Here is a 9121-nt window from a genome sequence, read left to right as displayed (position 1 = left end):
TGAGGTTGTCCTCTGCTCCTATCATTTCCCCACCTGATTGGAATTTACCATTTGAATTGATGTGTGATGCATCTGATTTTGCAGTTGGGGCAGTGTTAGGACAGAGGAAAGACAACTTAGTCCATGTGATATACTATGCTAGCAAAGTCCTTAATGATACTCAAAGAAATTATACCACTACTGAAAAGGAGTTACTAGCAATAGTTTTTGCATTTGACAAGTTTAGATCATACCTCATTGGTGCTAAAGTGATTATTTTTACATATCACACAGCACTTAAATATTTGTTTGCCAAGCAAGAATCAAAACCAAGACTAATAAGATGGATCTTATTGCTGCAGGAATTCAATATTGAAATCAGAGACAAGAAAGGAGTAGAGAACAAGGTAGCAGATCACCTATCCAGGATTCCTCATGATAAAGGTGGAGCACATGATACAAGTGTGAACGAGCTCTTCCCTGATGAGCAGTTGATGACAGTTCACAAAGCACCATGGTTCGCAGACATTGCCAACTTCAAGGCAATTGGGGCCTTACCTCCAGAGATCAATAAACATCAAAAAAGGAAGCTCATGAATGATGCAAAATACTTTGTCTGGAATAAGCCATATCTCTTCAAGAAGTGTTCAGATGGAATCCTTAGGAGATGTGTTTCAGAAGAAGAAGGACGAGAGGTCCTATGGAATTGCCACGGCTCATGCTATGGAGGCCACTTTGGAGGGGACAGAACTGCAGCAAAGGTGTTACAAAGCGGATTCTTTTGGCCCACCCTTTTCAAGGATGCCAAAGAACTAGTAAAGAGCTGCAATGAATGCCAAAGATCTGGAAACTTGCCCAAAAGAAATGAGATGCCACAAAATTTCATCTTGGAACTGGAATTGTTTGATGTGTGGGGAATCGATTTCATGGGACCATTCCCAACCTCATGTGCAAATAAGTACATCTTGGTAGCAGTGGATTACGTTTCCAAGTGGGTAGAGGCTATTGCAACCCCAACGAATGATAACAGGGTGGTCATGAACTTCCTCAGGAAGAATATCCTTAGCTGGTTTGGAGTCCCTGGTGGACGAAATTGTGATTACACTTTGATTATGTAAAATTCATTGCTCTTTCTTTCCCTGGCAATGGCACCAAAAACACGATGCCAATACCATGGTTCACAACTTCGCACAACTAACCAGCAGGTGCACTGGGTCGTCCAAGTAATACCTTACGTGAGTAAGGGTCGAATCCCACGGAGATTGTTGGTATGAAGCAAGCTATGGTCACCTTGTAAATCTCAGTCAGGCGGATATAAAATAGTAATGGGGTTTTCGAAATTAATTAATAAAATAAGGATAGAAATACCTATGTAACTCATTGGTGAGAATTTCAGATAAGCGTATGGAGATGCATTCGTTCCTCTGAACCTCTGCTTTCCTGCTGTCTTCATCCAATCAAGCTTACACCTTTCTATGGCGGGCTTTATGTAAGGATGTCACCGGTGCCAATGGCTACTTTCGATCTCTCTTGGGAAAATGGTCCAAATGCTCTGTCACAGCACGGCTAATCGTCTGGAAGCATCACCCTTGTCGTTGGTTGCATCCTATTCCTCTCTGTGAAAATGGTCCGATGCGCTGTCACTGCATGGCTAATCATCTTGGAGGTTCTCGATCGTACTGGAATAGGATTTACTATCCTTTTGCGTCTGTCACTATGCCCAGCACTCACGAGTTTTGAGTGCGTCACATTCATTCAATCCAGAGTCCTACTCGAAATACCACGGACAAGGTTTAGACTTTCCGGACTCTCATGAATGCCGCCATCAATCTAGCTTATGCCACGAAGATTCTGATTAAGAGATCTAAGAGATACTCATTCAATCTAATGTAGAACGGACGTGGTTGTCAGGCACGTGTTCATAGGGAATGATGATGATTGTCACGTTCATCACATTCAGGTTGAAGTGCGAATGAATATCTTAGAAGCGGAACAAGTGAATTGAATAGAAAACAGTAGTACTTTGCATTAATCTTTGAGGAACAGCAGAGCTCCACACCTTAATCTATGGAGTGTAGAAACTCTATCGTTGAAAATACATAAGTGAATAGAGGGTAAGCATGGCCGAATGGCCAACCTCCCATGGAGGTCTAGAGATCTAAAAATGATCAAAAGATGGTTCCAAAGATCCAAAGATGTCTAATACAATAGTAAAAAGTCCTATTTATAATAAACTAGCCACAAGGGTTTACAGAAGTAAGTAATTGATGCATCAATCCACTTCCGGGGCCCACTTGGTGTGTGCTTGGGCTGAGCTTGAATGTTACACGTGCAGAGGCTCTTTCTGGAGTTGAATGCCAGCTTTTGAGCCATTTTGGGTGTTGAACTCCACTTTGCAACTTGTTTCTGGCGTTGGACGCCAGAATTGGGCAGAGAGCTGGAGTTGAATGCCAGTTTGCGTCGTCTAAACTTAGAAAAGGTATGGACTATTATACATTTCTGCAAAGCCCTGGATGTCTACTTTCCAACGCAATTGGAAGCGCGCCATTTCGAGTTCTGTAGCTCCAGAAAATCTACTTTGAGTGCAGGGAGGTCAGAATCCAACAGCATCAGCAGTCCTTCTTCAACCTCTGAATCTGATTTTTGCTCAAGTCCCTCAATTTTAGCCAGAAAAGACCCGAAATCATAGAAAAACACACAAACTCATAGTAAAGTCCAGAAATGTGAATTTAACATAAAAACTAATGAAAAAATCCCTAAAATTAACTAGATCCTACTAAAAACATACTAAAAATAATGTCAAAAAGCGTATAAATTATCCGCTCATCACAACACCAAACTTAATTTGTTGCTTGTCCCCAAGCAACTGAAAATCAAATAGGATAAAAAGAAGAAAATATACTATAAATTCCAAACTATCAATGAAACATAGCTTCAATCATATGAGCGGGACTTATAGCTTTTTGCCTCTTGAATAATTTTGGCATCTCACTTTATGCATTGAAGTTCAGAATGATTGGCATCTATAGGAACTCAGAGTTCAGATAGTGTTATTGATTCTCCTAGTTCAGTATGATGATTCTTGAACACAGCTATTTTATGAGTCTTGGCCGTGGCCCTAAGCACTTTGTTTTCCAGTATTACCACCAGATACATAAATGCCACAGACACATAATTGGGTGAACCTTTTCAGATTGTGACTCAGCTTTGCTAAAGTCCCCAATTAGAGGTGTCCAGGGTTCTTAAGCACACTCTTTTCTTGCTTTGGACCTTGACTTTAACCGCTCAGTCTCAAGTTTTCACTTGACACCTACACGCCACAAGCACATGGTTAGGGACAGCTTGGTTTAGCCGCTTAGACCAGGATTTTATTCCTTTAGGCCCTCCTATCCACTGATGCTCAAAGCCTTGGGATCCTTTTTATTTGCCCTTGCCTTTTGGTTTTAAGGGTTATTGGCTTTTTGCTCTTGCCTCTTGGTTTTAAGAGCTTTTGGCTTTTTCTGCTTGCTTTTTTCTTTTTTTCTTTTTTTCTCTATATATATATTTTTTTTCGCCTATTTTTTTTTTTTCTGCAAGCTTTGTTCTTTGCTCCTTTTTCTTGCTTCAAGAATCATTTTTATGATTTTTCAGATTATCAAATAACATGTCTCCTAGTCATCATTCTTTCAAGAGCCAACATATTTAACATTCTTAAACAACAACTTCAAAAGACATGTGCACTGTTCAAGCATACATTCAGAAAACAAGAAGCATTGTCACCACACCAATATAATTAAGCTAAGTTCAAGGATAAATTCGAAACTCATGTACTTCTTGTTCTTTTGAATTAAAGCATTTTTCATTTAAGAGAGGTGATGGATTCATAGGACATTCATAACTTTAAGACATAGTTACTAACTACTAATGATCATATAATGAAGACACAAACATAGATAAGCACATAACATATAAAACGAAAAACAGAAGAAATAAGAACAAGGAATGAATCCACCTTAGTGATGGTGGCATTTCCTTCTTGAGGAACCAATGATGTCCTTGAGATCTTCTATGTCTCTTCCTTGTCTTTGTTGCTCCTCCCTCATTGCTTTTTGATCTTCTCTTATTTCATGAAGGATGATGGAGTGCTCTTGATGTTCCACCCTTAGTTGTCCCATATTGGAACTCAATTCTCCTAGGGAGATGTTGATTTGCTCCCAATAGTTTTGTGGAGGAAAATGCATTTGAGGCATCTCCGGGATCTCATGGTGATGAGCTTCATACGCCTCTTGAGCTCCATGAATGGGCTCTCTTGCTTGCTCCATCTTTTTCTTAGTGATGGGCTTGTCCTCTTTAATGAGGATATCTCCCTCTATGTCAATCCCAGCCGAATTGCATAGGTGGCAAATGAGGTGAGGAAACGCTAACCTTGCCATAGTGGGGGACTTGTCAGCCACCTTGTAGAGTTCTTGAGGTATAATCTCATGAACTTCCACCTCTTCTCCAATCATGATGCTATGGATCATGATGGCCCGGTCTATAGTAACTTCAGACCGATTGCTAGTGGGAATGATTGAGCATTGAATGAACTCCAACCACCCTCTAGCTACAGGCTTAAAGTCCAGTCTTCTTAGTTGAACCGGTTTGCCTTTTGAGTCAATTTTTTATTGAGCTCCTTCTACACATATGTCCATAAGGACTTGGTCCAACCTTTGATCAAAGTTGACTCTCCTTGTATAGGGGCGTGCGTTCTCTTCCATGTTTGGCAAGTTGAACGCCAACCTCACATTTTCCGGACTAAAATCTAAGTATTTCCCCCGAACCATTGTAACATAGTTCTTTGGATCCGGGTTCTTACTTTGATCATGGTTCTTGGTGATCCATGCATTGGCATAGAACTCTTGAACCATTAGGATGCCGACTTGTTGGATGGGATTTGTTAGAACTTCCCAACCTCTTCTTTGAATTTCATGTCGGATCTCCGGATACTCATTTCTTTTGAGTTTGAAAGGGACCTCGGGGATCACCTTCTTCTTGGCCACAACATCATAGAAGTGGTCTTGATGGGCTTTGGAGATGAACCTTTCCATCTCCCATGACTCGGACGTGGAAGCTTTTGTCTTCCCTTTTCCTTTTCTAGAGGATTCTCCGGTCTTAGGTGCCATCAATGGTAATGGAAAAACAAAAAGCTTATGCTTTTACCACACCAAACTTAGAATTTTGCTCGCCCTCGAGCAAGAGAAGAAAGAATAGATGAAGAAGAAGAAGAAATGGAGGAGAGGGAGAAGGGGTTGTGTTTCGGCCAAGAAGAGAAGAGAGGGTTGTGTTGTGTGAAAATGAGGAAGAATGGAGGGTTATATATAGGGATTGGAGGGGGGGTGGAGGTTCGGCCATTTAGGGTGGGTTTGGGTGGGAAATTGCTTTTGAATTTTGAAGGTAGGTGGAGTTTATGAGGTAGGTTTATGGGGAAGAGTGGATGGATGTGAGTGGTGAGGAGGTGATGGGGAAGAGAGATTGAGGTGATTGGTGAAGGGTTTTGGGGAAGAGTGTTTATGGGATTTTGTGAAAGAGAGTGGTAAGGGGTGAGAAGAAGTGAGTGGAGGTAGGTGGGGATCCTGTGGGGTCCACAGATCCTGAGGTGATCCTGTGGGATCCACAGATCCTGAGGTGTTCAAGGATTTACAACCTTGCACCAAATTAGGCATGTAAAATGCCCTTGCACACAACTCTGGGCGTTCAGCGCCAGGTTGGTGCCCATTTTGGGCGTTCAACGCCCATTTGTTGCCCATTTCTGGCGTTGAACGCCAGAACCATGCTTGTTCTGGGCGTTCAGCGCCAGCTCCTCTCCAGGGTGCAATTCTGGCGTTCAGCGCCCAGATGATGCTCATTTTGGGCGTTCAGCGCCCAGATACTGCCCATTTTGGGCGTTCAGCGCCAGAACCATGCTCTGTTCTGGCGTTGAACGCTAGGCAGATGCTTCCTCCAGGGTGTGATTTTTCTTCTGCTGTTTTTGATTCCGTTTTCAATTTTTATATTTATTTTGTGACTCCTCATGATCATGAACCTACAAAGACATATAACTAAGAAAAAATATAGTTAGATAAATAAAAATTGGGTTGCCTCCCAACAAGCGCTTCTTTAATGTCAATAGCTTGACAGTGGGCTCTCATGGATCCTTACAGATGTTCAGAGCATTGTTGAGGCTCTCCAACACCAAACTTAGAGTTTGGATATGGGAGTTCAACACCAAACTTAGAGTTTGGTTGTGGCCTCCCAACACCAAACTTAGAGTTTGACTGTGGGGGCTTTGTTTGACTCTGCTTTGAGAGAAGCTTTTTCTGCCTCCTCTCTATGGATGCAGAGAGAGATCCTTGAGTTGTAAACACAAGGTTGTCCTTATTTAATTGAAGGATCAATTCTCCTCTGTCCACATCAATCACAGCTCTTGCTGTGGCTAGGAAAGGTCTTCCTAGGATGATGGATTCATCCTCTTCCTTTCCAGTATCTAAGACTATGAAATCAGCAGGGATGTAAAGGCCTTCAACCTTTACTAACACGTCCTCTACTTGTCCATAAGCCTGTTTTCTTGAATTATCTGCCATCTCTAATGAGATTTTAGCAGCATGCACCCCATAGATTCCCAGTTTTTCTATTACAAAGAGGGGCATGAGGTTTATCCCTGAACCAAGGTCACACAGAGCCTTAAAGATCATGGTGCCTATGGTACAAGGTATTATGAACTTTCCAGGATCCTGTCTCTTCTGAGGCAATATTAGTTGATCCAGATCACTTAGTTCATTGGTGAACAAGGGAGGTTCATCTTCCCAAGTTTTAATACCAAATAATTTGGCATTCAGCTTCATGATTGCACCAGGAAACTTGGCAGTTTGCTCTTCAGTAACATCCTCATTCTCTTCAGAAGAGAAATACTCATCAGAGCTCATGAATGGCATAAGGAGGTTCAATAGAATCTCTATGGTCTCTAGATGAGTCTCAGATTCCTTTGGTTCCTCAGAGGGAAACTCCTTATTGATCACTGGACGTCCCAGGAGGTCTTCCCCCTTGGGATTCATGTCCTCTCCTTCCCTTACAGGTTCGGCCATGGTGCTTATGTCAATGGCCTTGCACTCTCCTTTTGGATTCTCTTCTGTATTGCTTGGGAGAGTACTATGAGGGATTTCAGTGATCCTTTTACTCAGCTGGCCCACTTGTGCTTCCAAATTTCTAATGGAAGACCTTGTTTCATTCATGAAAGTTACAGTGGCCTTGGATAGATCAGAAACTAAGTTTGTTAAATTAGAAGTATTTTGTTCAGAGTTCTCTGTCTGTTGCTGAGTGGATGATGGAAAAGGTTTATTATTGTTAAACCTGTTTCTTCCACCATTATTAAAGCCTTGTTGAGGCCTTTGATCCTTCCATGAGAGATTTGGATGATTTCTCCATGATGGGTTATAGGTGTTTCCATAAGGTTCACCTAAGTAATTCACCTCTGCTATTGCAGGGTTTTTAGGGTCATAAGCTTCTTCTGCATAAGAAGCCTCTTGAGTACTGTTGGATGCAGCTTGCATTCCATTCAGACTCTGAGAAATCATATTGACTTGCTGAGTCAATATTTTGTTCTGAGCCAATATGGCATTCAGAGTATCAACTTCAAGAACTCCCTTCTTCATAGGCGTCCCATTACTCACAGGATTCCTCTCAGAAGTGTACATGAACTGGTTATTAGCAACCATGTCAATGAGTTCTTGAGCTTCTGCAGGCGTTTTCTTTAGGTGAATGGATCCACCTGCAGAAGTATCCAATGACATCTTTGATAGCTCAGATAAACCATCATAGAAGATATCCAGGATGGTCCATTCTGAAAGCATGTCAGAAGGACACTTTTTTGTCAACTGCTTGTATCTTTCCCAAGCTTCATAGAGGGATTCACCTTCTTTCTGTCTGAAGGTTTGAACATCAGCTCTAAGCTTGCTCAGCTTTTGAGGAGGAAAGAACTTGGCTAAGAAAGCCGTGACCAGCTTATCCCAAGAGTTCAGGCTGTCTTTGGGTTGAGAGTCCAACCACACTCTAGCTCTGTCTCTTACAGCAAAAGGGAAAAACATGAGCCTATAGACTTCAGGATCTACTCCATTAGTCTTAACAGTATCACAGATCTACAAGAATTCAGTTAAGAACTGAAAAGGATCTTCAGATGGAAGTCCATGAAACTTGCAGTTTTGCTGCATCAGAGAAACTAGCTGAGGTTTCAGCTCAAAATTGTTTGCTCCAATGGTAGGAATGGAGATGCTTCTTCCATGTAAATTGGAATTAGGTGCAGTAAAGTCACCAAGCATTCTCCTTGCATTATTGTTGTTGGGTTCGGCTGCCATCTCCTTTACTTGTTCGAAATTTTCAATAAGGTTGTCTCTGGATTGTTGTAATTTAGCTTCTCTTAGTTTTTTTTTCAGAGTCCTTTCAGGGTTTGGATCAGCTTCAACAAGAATGCCTTTTTCTTTGTCCCTGCTCATAAGAAAGAGAAGAGAAAAAGAAAAGAAGAGGAATTCTCTATGTCACAGTAAAGAGGTTCCTTATTGTTAGTAGAAGAAGAAAAGAAGAAAAAAATTCGAACACAGATAGAAGAGGGGGTTCAAATTTGGTGAGTTTAGTAGATGAATAAATAAATAGAATAAGATGAGAGAGGGAAGTGAATTTTCGAAAATAATTTTTTTGAAAAAGGGTTAGTGATTTTCGAAAATAGTTTTTTGAAAAAGGTTAGTAGTTTTCGAAAATTAAAATCTTAAAAATTGAAATAATTAGTTAATTAAAAAGAAATTTTGAAAAAGAGGGAAGATATTTTCGAAAATTAGAGAGAGAGAGTTAGTTAGGTGGTTTTGAAAAAAGATAAGAAACAAACAAAAAGTTAGTTAGTTAGTTAAAACAAATTTTGAAAAGATAAGAAGTTAGGAAGTTAGAAAAGATATTTTGAAATCAAATTTTTGAAAAAGATAAGATGAGACGATATTTTTGAATAGATATGATAAAAATTAGTTTTTTTTTTTTTGAAAAAAGATTTGATTTTTAAAATCACAATTAATGACTTGATTCACAAGAAATCACAAGATATGATTCTAGAACTTAAAGTTTGAATCTTTCTTAACAAGTAAGTAACAAACTTGAAATTTTTGAA

General features: G+C 40.4%; 1 non-coding gene across 1 annotated transcript; it reads left to right on the top strand.

Annotated features, from left to right (window-relative positions):
- The first annotated feature begins 7817 nt into the window (after positions 1 to 7817).
- LOC148555658 (small nucleolar RNA R71) lies at positions 7818 to 7925 on the top strand. The gene has a single exon (XR_015887089.1). It is a non-coding gene; the product is annotated as a small nucleolar RNA R71 (small nucleolar RNA).
- Positions 7926 to 9121: the final 1196 nt, after the last annotated feature.

Source organism: Arachis ipaensis, chromosome B6, assembly GCF_059453495.1.
Source record: "Arachis ipaensis isolate K30076 ecotype BB chromosome B6, ASM5945349v1, whole genome shotgun sequence".
NCBI classification, from domain to species: Eukaryota; Viridiplantae; Streptophyta; class Magnoliopsida; order Fabales; family Fabaceae; genus Arachis; species Arachis ipaensis.
Note: the sequence above shows the minus strand (reverse complement) of the source record. Positions and strands in the feature narration are given on the sequence as shown.